Consider the following 13,463-nt stretch of genomic DNA (forward strand, 5'->3'; position numbering starts at 1 on the left):
TCGCAGGGCCCTGTCCCTGGCCCTCTCCATGAGTCTCACACACCCAAGCCGTTTCCCAACAGGCCGGGCCTCCAACGAGTCTCCAGGCATGAGTGGACCCTTGGTGTGAACGGGACGATACAGCCCTTTCCCTGTGCTGTGTTCAGAACTGTGGACGAGAGACCCTCAGCCATGCAGGCCCCTGAAGTCGTGCGTGTCCATCCCCAGACCAGTGCCCTTGGGGTTGGCCAGCGTGTCCCCTGGGCAGATCACCAGCAAGAACCGGCTGCAAGGTGAGTCAAATGGAGGTGTGAGTGCCTCGTGCTAGAGCCCCCTGGTCCCCCGTCCCCGCTCTGCCTCCATGGGAATCTGGCTCAGAGAGCTTTCCTTCAGCTCTCACAGCGCCAAACCCAGGTGTTAAAGTATCCCATTCCGTGGTTTTAGCGTATTCGTGGAGTTATGCAGCCATCACCACTGCGTCCACGTTTCACTACCTCCTCAAAGAGTCCCTCATTCACCAGGAGATTTGCCCCTCGACCCTCCCCCAGCCCTGGACACCACTAACCCAGTTTCTGTCTGTGGATCCGGCGACACGGGACGTTTTGGATCAGTGGGCTCACAGAGTCTGTGGTCTCTTGCGTCCGATTTCCTCCACTGAGCAGCGTGGGCAGCCATGGTGTAGCCCGGATCAGCGTTTCCTGCCCGCAGTCCGGAAGGGCTGCCGTCTCTCCCCAGGCTCGCGTTGCTGAGAGGAGCCATTCCGTGTGATCTGGGTTTGCATGTGTCCTTGGCCTTGTCCTCTAGAGCTGGGTAGATTTTGGAGAAAAGTCTGTCCCCATCCTCTGTCAATTTTCTAACTGAGCTGCTACTTTTTACTGTTGAGTTGCTAAGTCACTTCAGTCGTGTCCGACTCTGTGACCCCATAGACAGCAGCCCACCAGGCTCTGCTGTCCCTGGGATTCTCCAGGCAAGAACACTTGTCATATATTCTGTATATAAACTTATATATATATATTCTGTATACTTGGAGAAGGCAATGGCACCCCACTCCAGTACTCTTGCCTGGAAAGTCCCATGGATGGAGGAGCCTGGAAGGCTGCAGTCCTTGGGGTCGCTGAGGGTCAGACATGACTGAGTGACTTCACTTTCACTTTTCACTTTCATGCATTGGAGAAGGAAATGGCAACCCACTCCAGTGTCCTTGCCTGGGGAATCCCAGGGACAGGGGAGCCTGGTGGGCTGCCGTCTGTGGGGTCACACAGAGTTGGACATGACTGAGCGACTTCACTTTCACTTTTCACTTTCATGCATTGGAGAAGGAAATGGCACCCCACTCCAGTGTCCTTGCCTGGGGAATCCCAGGGACGGGGGAGCCTGGTGGGCTGCCGTCTGTGGGGTCGCACAGAGTCAGACACAACTGAGTGACTTAGCATAGCATTCTGTATACTAGGCCCCTTGTCAGATAGGCGATTCACAAATATTTTTTATTGTGTATGTTGTCTTTTCATTTTCTTGATGGGGTCATTTGGAGCACAGCTTTTCATTTTGATAAAGTCTACTTTATCGATTTTTTTCTGTTGCTCATGCTTTTTTTCCCTTGGTCGCTGTGCAGCATGTGGGATCCTAGTTCCCCGACCAGGGATGGAACCTGTGCCCCCTGCAAGGGAAGCGTGCAGTCCTAACCTCGGGGCCACAGGGAAGTGCCCTGTCGCTCAGGCATCCGCTTAAGCAGGGCGTGCTCCCAGAAGCCTCAGGAGTCCCTGCCCAGCGCGAGTCTGACCTCTGCTTTCCTCACACTCAGAGCCAGGCGCATGGTGCTCCTGCTGGGCCTTCTCCCCTTCCGGTTCCTCATCATCTCACTGTAACAGAATCTCCCAGGCGGCTGGGAGGGGAGTTGGGAAGTGGAAGTGTTAGGAGTGTGCGTGCAAGCTATGACGCGCCAACCTGGGGTGCCACCCACCCGGGCGGAGTGGTCATCTCCCCTGCTGATCAGACAGACCAGAGCACTTAAAACAGGGAGCCAGCTTCACTCATTTGTTCTCCGAGGCTCTTTGGTGCCCTGGGGTGTCTGGGTTTTTTGTCTTGCAGTATCGGACAATGGAGAAGCTGGAGACCCTGCTGGCCCTGGAATGATCAGAAATAACAGCCAAATGTGAGCAAGTGAGGCCTGGCAGAGGTCAAAGCCCGGGACAGGCAGGTGAGTCCTGGCGGGGATCTTAGGTGAATCAGGTGAGGCTTGAACATGTCTCTTCAGAGTCAGGGACCCAGTCAGAGCAGGTGCACCCCTGGGCAGAAATCACAGCAGCCGAGACGAGGATCACAGCCCCCAGGAGCAGAGATGTCCCAGCGGGGATCAGAGCCAAGGAGCAGCAGGGGCGCCCAGGCGGGGCCATCGGCAGCAGCAGCAGCTGTGCTCCAGGCAGGGCTCACAGCCAGACTGAACAGGCAGGGTCCGGGTGGACACCCTCATCAGGAGGCACGGGGGATGCCCAGGTAGGGGCACCAGCACGTGGGACCAGGTGGCCCAGGCAGGGTCCTAGCTGGGTGTGCAGGCAGGTCTGTGCTGGGCCCCTGGGACGCAGGGCAGGGGAGGCCTCCTGCCCCACGACGTCTTCACCCCGGCCCCTCTGGGTTTCAGGGCCAGTCAGGGGCTCCAGTGGAACCCAGGAAAGATGCTGAGCTCTCGCTGCACGAAGTCACCACACTTCTGCTGTGAGTCATCAGGATGCCCCTCCTTCCCATCTGGGCTGCATTTCCAGGTGCTCAAAGACCTCCCTGGAGGAGAGACCCCTTGGTCTGGGGGTGGAAGAGCAGGCCAGGCCCCAGAGCAGGAGGAGAAAGAGGTGTGCGCGTGCAGGGACGGAGCTCCCACGTGGGGCCGAGGGTGCTGGGCTCCTGGAGGAGGGTGGCCTGGACTGGGTGAGCGCTGGGCAACGACTCACCTCAGGCTCTTGAGCCTGACCAGGCCTCCGCTCTCCTGGCAGGGCTGGCCAGCTTGGGGCAGAGTGGGTGATTGATAGGCACCGGCAGGAGGAGGGGCACCTCCTGGGCTGCTGTGGGGATGCAGCCCCGCCCAAGCCAGCACCCTCCTGGGGCCATTCCTCCTGTCCGGAGTCTCCTGGGCTGAGACCTGGGGGTCGGTGGGTGCAGGGCACTTCCCTGCACTCGGCCGGGCCCAGGTCCTCATCCTGTTTCTGTTGTCTTCTGGTCAGGAGGAGCTGCCCGGCTTCAGCACTCAGGACCTCAGTATCCATGGCTGCAGCGTCCACTCGGCGCAGGTGAGAGCCCACGCTGCAGCGGCAGAAGGGCGAGAGCCCCCAGGCACGGCCGCAGTTCCTGCCGCCCCGGCCCCGGCCCTGTGAGCATCCTCGGGCCGGGAGGGGTCCGCGCCTTTCCTGGCCCTGTCAAGCTCACCCTCCTCAGGGCCTCCCTAGGAAGCTGGGAGCTGGGCCAACACCACGCCCCATTTTCCAGCAAAAGGCCCTGGAGATCGGGTGAGCCAATGAGTGAGTGAAGATGCTGAGGAACTGGAGTAAATACCAGGGCCGCAACGGAGCATCCTAACCTGAAGGGCACTGGCCTGGGCACCTCACAAGGCTCTGGGAGAATCTGATACCAGGACCGCAGCCAGCCCAGCCCGGGTCCCCGCAGGGCGAGAGCAGCAGGGCCACGGCCCGTCTTAGCTGAGGCACAGCCTCTGCCTCCATCTCCTCCTGGGCGTCCCCCATGCGTGCTGGTCTCAGAGCAGGCTTCTCTCCCTAACACGCCAATGGGTCTGCGGAGGAACCTCCACTGGTGCCAGGGCAGGTGTGGTCTCTGCTGCTGGACCTGGAGCAGGTGAAGGCAGAGAACAGAGGGCAGGACCAGGCCTCTCCCCTCGTGTGGGGCAGCGCCCACAGGCCAGGCTGCCTCCAGGGCCCTTCACCCACCCCCCAGCACTCTCCTGGCACCTCCCAGGCCCACAGCCCCAGCCTGCCTGCCAGGAGGGCCCCGTACACCCCTGACCCGCTGCCCATTCTGCTTGGCCTGGTACAGACACTCAGTCCAGAGATGGACAGATGCCACCTGGGGTCAAACTAAACCCTCCTGACAGTTGGGGGTGGGGGCGGCATGGACAGAGTCAGCCAGCAAGGGGCACAGACCAGGGGAAAAGAGCAAGGAGTCACCCAGAGAAACATGAAAGAGAAGTCACGGCCAAACCAGGTGAGCCACAGGCCTGTTATTTGAAAAGCTGAATCGGGACAAGAAACAGGTCTTCTCCTGTTGCCCAGTGAGGTACCTTCAGTTCCGTTCAGTCACTCAGTCCTGTCCGACTCTTTGCGACCCCATGGACCGCAGCATGCTAGGCTTCCCTGTCCTTCACTATCTCCCGGAGTTTGCTTAAACTGATGTCCATTGAGTTGGTGATGCCATCCAACCGTCTCATCCTCTGTCGTCCCCTTCTCCTGCCTTCAATCTTTCCCAGCATCAGGATCTTTTCCAATGAGTCAGTTCTTCACATCAAGTGGCCAAAGTATTGGAGCTTCAGCATCAGTCATTCCAGTGAATATTCAGGACTGATTTCCTTTAAGATTGACTGGTTTGATATCCTTGCTGTCCGAGGCACTCTCAAGAGTCTTCTCCAACAGCACAGTTCAAAAGCATCAATCCTTCAGCACTCAGCTTTCTTTATAGTCCAACTCTTGCATCCATACATGACTACTGGAAAAAACATAGCTTTGACTAGATGGCTGTTTGTTGGCAAAGTAATGTCTCTGCTTTTTAATATGCTGTCTAGGCTGATCATACCTTTTCTTCCAAGGAGCAAGCATCTTTTAACTTCACGGCTATAGTCACCATCTGCAGTGATTTTGGAGCCCATGAAAATCAATTCTGTCACAGTTTCCACTGTTTCCCATCTATCTGCCATGAAATGATGGGACCAGATGCCATGATCTTAGTTTTCTGAATGTTGAGTTTTAAGCCAGCTTTCCCACTCTCCTCTTTCACTTTCATCAAGAGGCTCTTTAGTTCTTCTTCGCTTTCTGCCATAAGGGTGGTGTCATCTGCATATCTGAGGTTATTTATTTCTCCCAGACATCTTGAGTCCAGCTTGTGCTTCATCCAGTCCAGCATTTCGCATGACGTACTCTGCATATAAGTTAAATAAGCAAGGTGACAATATACAGCCTTGACGTACTCCTTTTCCTATTTGGAACGAGTCTGTTGTTCCATGTCCAGTTCTAACTGTTGCTTCTTGACCCACATAGAGATTTCTCAGGAGGCAAGTAAGGTGGTCTGGTATTACCATCTCTTTAAGAATTTTCCACAGTTTCTTGTGATCCACACAAAGTCTTTAGCATAGTCAATGAAGCAGAAGTAGATATTTTTCTGAAATTCTCTTGCTTTTTCTATGATCCTACGGATGTTGGCATTTTGATCTCTGGTTCCTCTGCCTTTTCTAAATCCAGCTTGAGCATTTGGAAGTTCTCAGGTCACATACTGTTGAAGCCTAGTTTGGAGAATTTTGAGCATTACTTTGCTAGTGTGTGACATGAGTGCAATTGTCTGGTAGTTTGAACAGCTTTGGCATTGTCCTTCTTTGGGATTGGAATGAAAACTGACCTTTTCCAGTCCTGTGGCCACTGCTGAGTTTTCCAAATTTGCTGGCATAGTGAGTGCAGCACTTTAACAACATCATCTATTAGAATTTGAAATAGCTCAGCTGGAATTCCATCACCTCCACTAGCTTTGCTTGTAGTGATGCTTCCTAAGGCCCACTTCCTAAGGCCCCCTTGACTTCACACTCCAGGATGTCTGGCTCTAGGTGACTGATCACACCATCATGGTTATCTGGGTCCTTAAGATCTTTGTACAGTTCTTCTGTGTATTCTTGCCACCTCTTCTTAATACCTTCTGCTTCTGTTAGGTCCATACTGTTTCTGTTCTTTATTGAGCCCATCTTTGCATGAAATGTTTCCTTGGTATCTCTAACTTTCTTGAAGACATCTCTAGTCTTTTCCATTCTATTGCAAAATTCAGACTTAAATTGAAGAAAGTAGGGAAACCCACTAGACCATTCAGGTATGACCTAAATCCAATCCCTTACAATTATACAGTGGAAGTGACAAGTAGACTCAAGAGATTAGATCTGATAGAGTGCCTGAAGAACTATGGACGATTCCGAACTCCTGTTCATAAGACTGTACAGGAGGCCATAATCAAAACCATCCCCAAGAAGAAATCCAAAAAGGCAAAATATCTGTCTGAGGAGGCCTTACAAATAGCTGAGAAGAGAAGAGAAGCAAAAGGCAAAGGAGAAAAGGACAGATATATCCATCTGAATGCAGAGTTCCAAAGATGAGCACAGAAAGATAAGAAAGCCTTCCTAAGTGAGGTCCCTACATGTGGTCGGTTCCCACCGCTCAGCCCCTCTCTCCACGAGGGTACCCCAGGTCACACGGGAAGGCGCCCTGTGCACCCAGACCGAGTAGGACCAGAGGGGGAACTGCAGCCGGAGGAGGGAGCCTAGGAGGCTAGTGAGGTGGCGGACACCCACTGGTCACTGTGGGGCCACAGCCAGCATCACGCTCCTGAAAGGGCCCCCAAACCAAGCAGGTATACGCAGAAATCAGGATAATATGCGGAGGTCAAGCGTTTTTCACTATATGAACAAAAGAAAGCTCTGAAACGGGAAATATGCGTGTCTGTTAGGCCCATGGGGAGCCCCAAAGATAAATTTTTGCATCCTAACCAGGGTCTGACAGGGAGATGTCAGGACCGTGGGGCTCCGCACGCCTCCTGGGCTGTTTTAGGTCAGGGTGATGGGAGCCTGAGCCCTCAGCAGCCATCCAGTCCTCGCGGACCCCGAGCTGGGTGCTTGCCGGAGGACGCAAGGAGAGGGAAATGATCGGAGGGGAAGGAAGCCAGCCGCACCGAGGCCCACCCGCCTGGCCCGGCCCAGCCCAGCACCGCCCCTCCCTGCCCCGCCCCTCCTGTCCCTGTCCCCGAGCCATCCCAGCCCCGCCCCCAGTCCCCGCCTATCCCTTCCGGTCCCGTGTGACTCCTGCGGAGGGGTCAGAGAACAGAGGCGCAGCTCCCCAGGCGCGGTCATCCTAGAAGGCCCCCTTCGGGTGATGGAGGAGGGGTCCAACTGGCCTGGAAGGCGCCTCCGTAATGGGCAGGCGTCTGAGCTTTGGACGCGGGTGTCCCTGGTGACCCGCCTTGGCTTCAGAAAGAAGCCAGAGGTTTCTGCAGAAACAGCTCTTGTTCTGCTGTCACGCAGCGTCGGGCAGTGGGTCTGGGTTAGGTCTGATGCTGGCCGCGCCCACAGAGAAGCGTGGGCGGACTCCACTCCATCATGTTCTGGGTGCGCTACAGCATCAAGTGGGTCCCTGGGGCTGGGCAGCGAGGTGCCTCTCCCTCCTGGCAGTGCGGGGAGAGCGCCAAGGGGGCGAGGGTGGGCACGTGAGGAGCAGGGGCCGCGGCGCAGTGGGCGGGGGAGAGCGGGGCCAGGTGGGATGGCTCAGCAGGCCCCAGAGGGCCCCGCAGGCGGGACAGGCGCCAGGCATCAGAGACCAGACTGGACCCGTGCCCGGATGGACTGAATGCCAGGGGAAGGGGTCAAAATGATGCCCCTGATGTTAGTTATACATTTCTGCTTTTTCAGACAATTTCCATCATTTGTTATTTTTAAAGTGTGTGCATGTGCACGCTAAGTCACTTCAGTCATGTCTGACTCTTCGTGACCCTGAGGACTGTAGCCCGCCAGGCTCCTCTGTCCATGGGATTCTCCAGGCAAGATTACTGGAGTGGGCTGCCATGCTCTCCTGCAGATCTTCCCAACCCAGGGATCAAACTGAAGTCTCTTATGTTTCCTGCATTGGTAGGCAGGTTCTTTACTACTAGTGCCTTCCCTGGTGGCTCAGTAAAGAATTCACCTGTAATGCGGGAGACCCAGGTTTGATCCCTGGGCTGGGAAGATCCCCTGGAGGAGGGCATGGCAACCCACTCCAGTATTCTTGCCTGCAGAATCCCACAGACAGAGGAGCTAGTGGGCAGCAATCCATGGGGTCGCTGTCTTTCTTTTTTAAAGTGTGGCAACCTTCCCAAATTTCATCAGCCAGGTCCAACCCCACCAACGCTGTCCTGACCCGTGTCCACATGCACCACACATTTGACCAGCACCGGTGTTTTATAGTGAACCCAAAATGTCTAGCCTCACCCTGTCCATAGGCTCTCAGCGTGAGTTCTAAAAACAGGGATTCTTGGGAATTCCCTGGTGGTCCAATGGTTAGGCCTTGGCACCTTCTTGCAGAGCCAGGGCTCCACCCTCGGTCGGGGACTAAGATTCCTCAAGCCCCGTGATGCAGTCGAAACACCCAGGCATTCTTTCCTTATGCTTGGTCTTGATTTGGCTGCTACACCTGAAGCTTTGACTGTAATCCCCTAATGTCGGGTCTCCCAGCGCCTCACTGCTTTCGGAACAGCCTGTTCCAGTCTGGGTACATGGGTGTAGGGCTAAGACCCTGACAGCCGGGGAGGCCGTGTGGCTGGCTGGGAGGGCAGGTTCTGCCATGACAGAAGCAGGGCACACGTGCACAGCCAAGACATCACGCTCACTCTGGACCAAGAGGTGCTTTCAGAGCTGGGACCCTGGAGAGAAGAGGGGTCTGGCCCAGGTGGCACTGCGGCAGCGAGGCAGGTGTGGAGTGGCCACCTGGCTCGTCTCACGATGAGGTGCTCTACGGAGGGGGGTCCTTGGCCCTGAAGCCAGGCGGCCCCACAACTGCCTTCGCCCGGAAAGAGTGGCTGTGACGCTGCTCACCTCTGACGCCAGGTCCAGGGAAGTCAGCCACGACCAGCCCAGGCAACATCCAGCCCCGAGGGGCCACCAGGCTGCAGGCATCGTGGGGACAGGAGCCAGGTGTGAGGCTGAGCCTGGTGGGCCCCACCATCCCTGCCAGCCCGCAGACCTGGCCACAGAACAAGGTCTCCTGGAGCGGGCCAGCTGGTATCCTAGACCGAGGGCCTGGCCACTGCTGTCCGAGGACGCACCCTGCTGGAGACACAGTGGGCGTGGCTTGTGCCAACTGCTGGCTCCATCTTAAACCTCTGGCTTCTTTGCGATGAAGATCAGCGTGAAACAAGCTCCCTGTGTCCCTTCCCCAGGGGCCTCACATGTGGCATTAGAAGCCAGAATGTCAGGACAGGGCGAGGCCATGGGCACTCGGGGAGAGGCCGGTCAGAGGAGAGAGGGCACCTATGAGAGACAGATCTGCATGTAAAATTGATTCCACACCAGACTTAGGCTGGAGCAGAAAGCTCCAGGGTGGGAGGAAATGTCTGCCAATCGTAAATCCAATAAAGGACTCGTGCGGAGTGGGAACCAGCATGCACGAGGACAGCATCCAGCGGGGGCGGGGTGCGGACGTGCAGCCGCCGTGGAGACGGCCAGGCGGCTTCCCACCAAGCGCACTCACCCTCGCCATGTGACCAGCGTCATGCTCCCTGCTATCCACGCAGATGAGCTGAAACCTCACATCCACACAAAACCTGCATGCAACATTCACGCTCTATCCGTGATCATTAAGAACTGGAAGCAACCAAGATGATCTTCCACAAGGGGATGGATGCATCATGGGGTTCCATCAAGTGGAACAGGATGTTGACTCACTCAATGGGACCTGTACGTCTTAAAAGGAATCCAGCCCCACCTGTGAATCCACTCATAGGACCTTCTGGAAAAGGTATAGCCCCGGGAGGACAAGTATCAGCAGCTTCTAGGGCTCATGGGTGGGGAGCTTAGGTCAGAGTGTGGATATGCCCGGCCCTCAGCATGCAAAAGCCCACGGGGCTGCCACCCCAGAGACTGATCTGTAATGTGTGCAAAAACCCACGGGGCTGCCACCCCAGAGACTGAGCCGTAACGTGGGCAAAAACCCACGGGGCTGCCACCCCAGAGACTGAGCCGTAACGTGTGCAAAAACCCACGGGGCTGCCATCCAGAGACTGAGCCGTAACGTGTGCAAAAACCCACGGGGCTGCCATCCAGAGACTGAGCCGTAACGTGTGCAAAAACCCACAGGGCTGCCACCCCAGAGACTGAGCCGTAACGTGTGCAAAAACCCACGGGGCTGCCACCCCAGAGACTGAGCCGTAACGTGTGCAAAAACCCACGGGGCTGCCACCCCAGAGACTGAGCCGTAACGTGTGCAAAAACCCACGGGGCTGCCATCCAGAGACTGAGCCGTAACGTGTGCAAAAACCCACGGGGCTGCCACCCCAGAGACTGAGCCGTAACGTGAGCAAGCTGAAACAAAACCTCGTCAAACTGCACACCTGGGGTGTTTGTGTCATCGCATGTAGACTTTACCCCTGAAAACGTTTAACACTGAAGCGCAACTTCACTGCTTTTTTGGCTTATTTCTGAAACACACCTATTTTGTCGTGAAGGTTTGTCAGACAGTATGAAATGAAGATCAGCGTGAAACACGCACCACGTGTCCCTTCCCCAGACAGCAGGCCCTGGTCCACGGGCTGGAAGCCTGCTCTGGGCACAACCCGGGAGCATCCCTGTGCCCAGGCCCCGCCCTGCCCAGGGGCACCTCCGAACTGGTTAGGACTCAGGTGCACACGGTCACAGGTGGCGCAGGGCCCCCCCAGTCTCAGGCTGAGGCAGAAACACTGGGTGCAGACTCCGCTCTTCAGGACAGAAAGGCGCCCGACTCCTGGCTGGAACGGCCCCGTGCTTGGCAGGGCTGCCAGGGGAAACGCCCCACAAGTGAGCTCAGGGCCAAAGCAGCACCACTGCTGTGAAACAGGGCTTTTGCTCCTGAAAACGCCGCACCAGTCAGCAACAGCTCGGTAGGATGAAGGTTCCCAGGAGCTCAGGCGCCTGTGGGGCCCCCGAGGCACAGCTCCCCCTCTGCCTCTCTTTCCAGAACGTTCCCTCAAGGAACACCAACTGAGAGGGCCCCAGGAGCTGCCCACCGTGGGGTCTTGGGCCAGCCCCTGGCCACGTGCCCCCCCAGGTGAAGCCTCCAGCCTGCCCTCACGGCAGGAGGCTCCCGTTGCCCCACTCACCTCATCTCAGAGGGGACCCAGGCGGCAAGCTGGCCCCTGCACCAGTCCCGAGGGCCTCTCAGGTGGCCCCTCCAGAGCACTAAGCTCCGCCGGCCGGGAGCCCGTCCAGGAGCCGAGGCGGCCTCTGGGTGGCCCTCTCTGTGTCTGGCTCTTTCAAGAGCCTGGCGTGAAGCAGGTTATGGCCGTCCTGCTGTGCTCCTGGGCCAGAACAGCTTCTGGCGCTGGTCCAGCTTGTGACCAAGAAGCAGGCCTGCCCTGGACTGCTGGGCACGCCCCAGAGCCAGGGGTCTTCCCGGAGAGCTCCCCCAACAGCGGGGCTGGTGGGACCCTGCCAAGCCCATCTTCCTATCAATGAAGGGAACTGGCTCCCCATGCTGACCTCTGGGCCCCAAGCCTGGCCTCACCCAGACAGCCCCCTCATCCCTGCCTCATGCCCGCCAGGTGTCCAGTGCCCTCTCAGGCCACAGCCAGATGGAGCCCAGGTGGTGACACCCCCATGTGCCCAGCCTGACTCCAAGGCCCAGGAGACGATCAAGCAAGCCCCATCAGCCACCCCGTGGGCCACACACCCTGCCCCTCAGTTCCGGAACCCCTGCTGTGGTTGGGACATGTGCCAGGGCCAGCCCCCAGCCCACCCTCAGCCCAGGACGGCAGCAGAGCTGGGCCAACAGGCGTTGCCCCAGCCCCACAGGAAGGGTGTCCTGACTGGGAAGAGAGTGTCCAGCCAGGACTGAGAGGCCCCGAGAGCCAGGGTCAGGGCGACACTTGACCCTTGATGGGGGCAGCCCTGACCTGTGGGGTCTGGGAGCTCCTCAGGCTTCTTCATATGGGGTTCCCGAAACCGCTACGATCTCAGGCCCATCACCAGCTCACTCTCAGCAGGGGCCCCCCCAAGCCAAAGCAGCAGCACGCAGACGCATCCCCCAGAGGCCGTCCCCCTGCCACCCTGGCAGCTGGGCCTACTGCGGGCTTCATTCTTCCCGTGGGACTGGGGGCTGCGGCAGGCCCGCGGCAGCACAATCCCCCAGCCCTGGGGGCCTGGGCCCTGAGATAGGGCTGCTTCCGGCCCCGAGGCAGGCCTGACCCCCACGCTGCCCGTCACGAGGAGCAGCCGTCCACAGGGACCCACAGCACCGATCGGTCCCTACAGGGCTTCCTCAACTGGGCGAGGCTGCCAGGAGATGGGTCCCCCAGTGCGCCTGTCCCCTCCAGATGCCGGGGTGGGGCCCCAGCCCCACCAGAGGGTGTCCGAGGGCAGCCCAGAGTCCCCCTGCAGGAATGGGGCTCCCGTCAGGAAAGCTGGGTCAGCCGGGAGCGGGCGAGCCAGCGTGCTGCCCTTTGGGGGTGGGATGACCTGCAGAACTGTTCCTCAGTTCTGAGTGCTGGCCACTGTCTCGGGAGCCCAAGTCCAGGAGCCACGAGTCCAGGAACCAAGACCACCAGGACAAGCCCCCCAGATGAGGACCCACAGGAGCTGGTCTGCTACAGCCTGGGGGGACTGCAGGGGCCAGAGGCCACTGGGGGGTTCGTACCCTGTGCTGGGCCCCTGCCGGGCCTGCTGTCCACACAGACCCCCTTGTCGTCACCATGAAGCCTGGAGACACCTACATCCTGGAGGATGAGTGCGTGCTCACGGTCACAAGTCCTCAGGTGCATAAAGCCAGTGGCCTGTGTGGAGCAGGCAGCGGAGAGCCAGCCGGCCCACCGGCCGGGAGCACGCCCTCTGACCCCGCCCAGTGCCGGGCACGACTGGAGCCCCAGGCGTGGCGCCTAGTGGAGCACGCCACCCCCACAGGGGGTGTTCCAGGGTTGGGGGCCAGGCCTTCCTGGGGGACCCCCGCTGGACTGATGGCACCCTCCACCCGAGAAGCCGCCCCGGAAGACCTGCAGGAACGCCTGCAGGACACGCTGTCCCCAGTCCGGGCCCTGCAGGCCTCTCGATGGCTGAGCGGCACGGGATGAGAGGCGACCTCCCCCCACCCAGGCAGGCTCAGCAGCGGTCCCCAGTCACCCTGGGGCAATGAGGGATGGGGGTCCCGGGACTTCCTCCTCACCCCATCCACCTGCTCCTCTGCTCTGAGACTCGGCTGACCCAGCCAGGGCTGGGCAGCATCAGCCCCTGCAGACCCCAGAGGCCAGCGGGCTGGAGGGCGGTTCCCAATGTTGGGCCAGGGTGGCCACGCAGGCCTCACAGGCCCACCCTGTACAAGTCACCCGGCCTGGTGGGGAAGCTGACCCGGTCCATCCATTCCCAGTGAGCAGCTGGATCCGGCCCCCAGGCCCCCCCACCCCTCCCCGTTTCAAGACACTCCCCGGAGAGGACAGGCTGGCCCTCCCTGGCCCACCTGCCCCGCCAGGCCGGCCCCAAGACCGAGCAGCAGTACGACGCGGGCTGCGGCCACAGGCCTCCCTCTGGGGGC

General features: G+C 58.7%; 1 long non-coding RNA gene across 1 annotated transcript; it reads left to right on the forward strand.

Annotated features, from left to right (window-relative positions):
- LOC138984676 (uncharacterized) lies at positions 1-2,871 on the forward strand. The gene is made up of 3 exons (XR_011461928.1): positions 1-272; positions 2,068-2,176; positions 2,618-2,871. It is a non-coding gene; the product is annotated as an uncharacterized lncRNA (long non-coding RNA).
- Positions 2,872-13,463: the final 10,592 nt, after the last annotated feature.

Source organism: Bos mutus, chromosome 22 (genome assembly GCF_027580195.1).
Source record: "Bos mutus isolate GX-2022 chromosome 22, NWIPB_WYAK_1.1, whole genome shotgun sequence".
Classification (NCBI taxonomy): Eukaryota; Metazoa; Chordata; class Mammalia; order Artiodactyla; family Bovidae; genus Bos; species Bos mutus.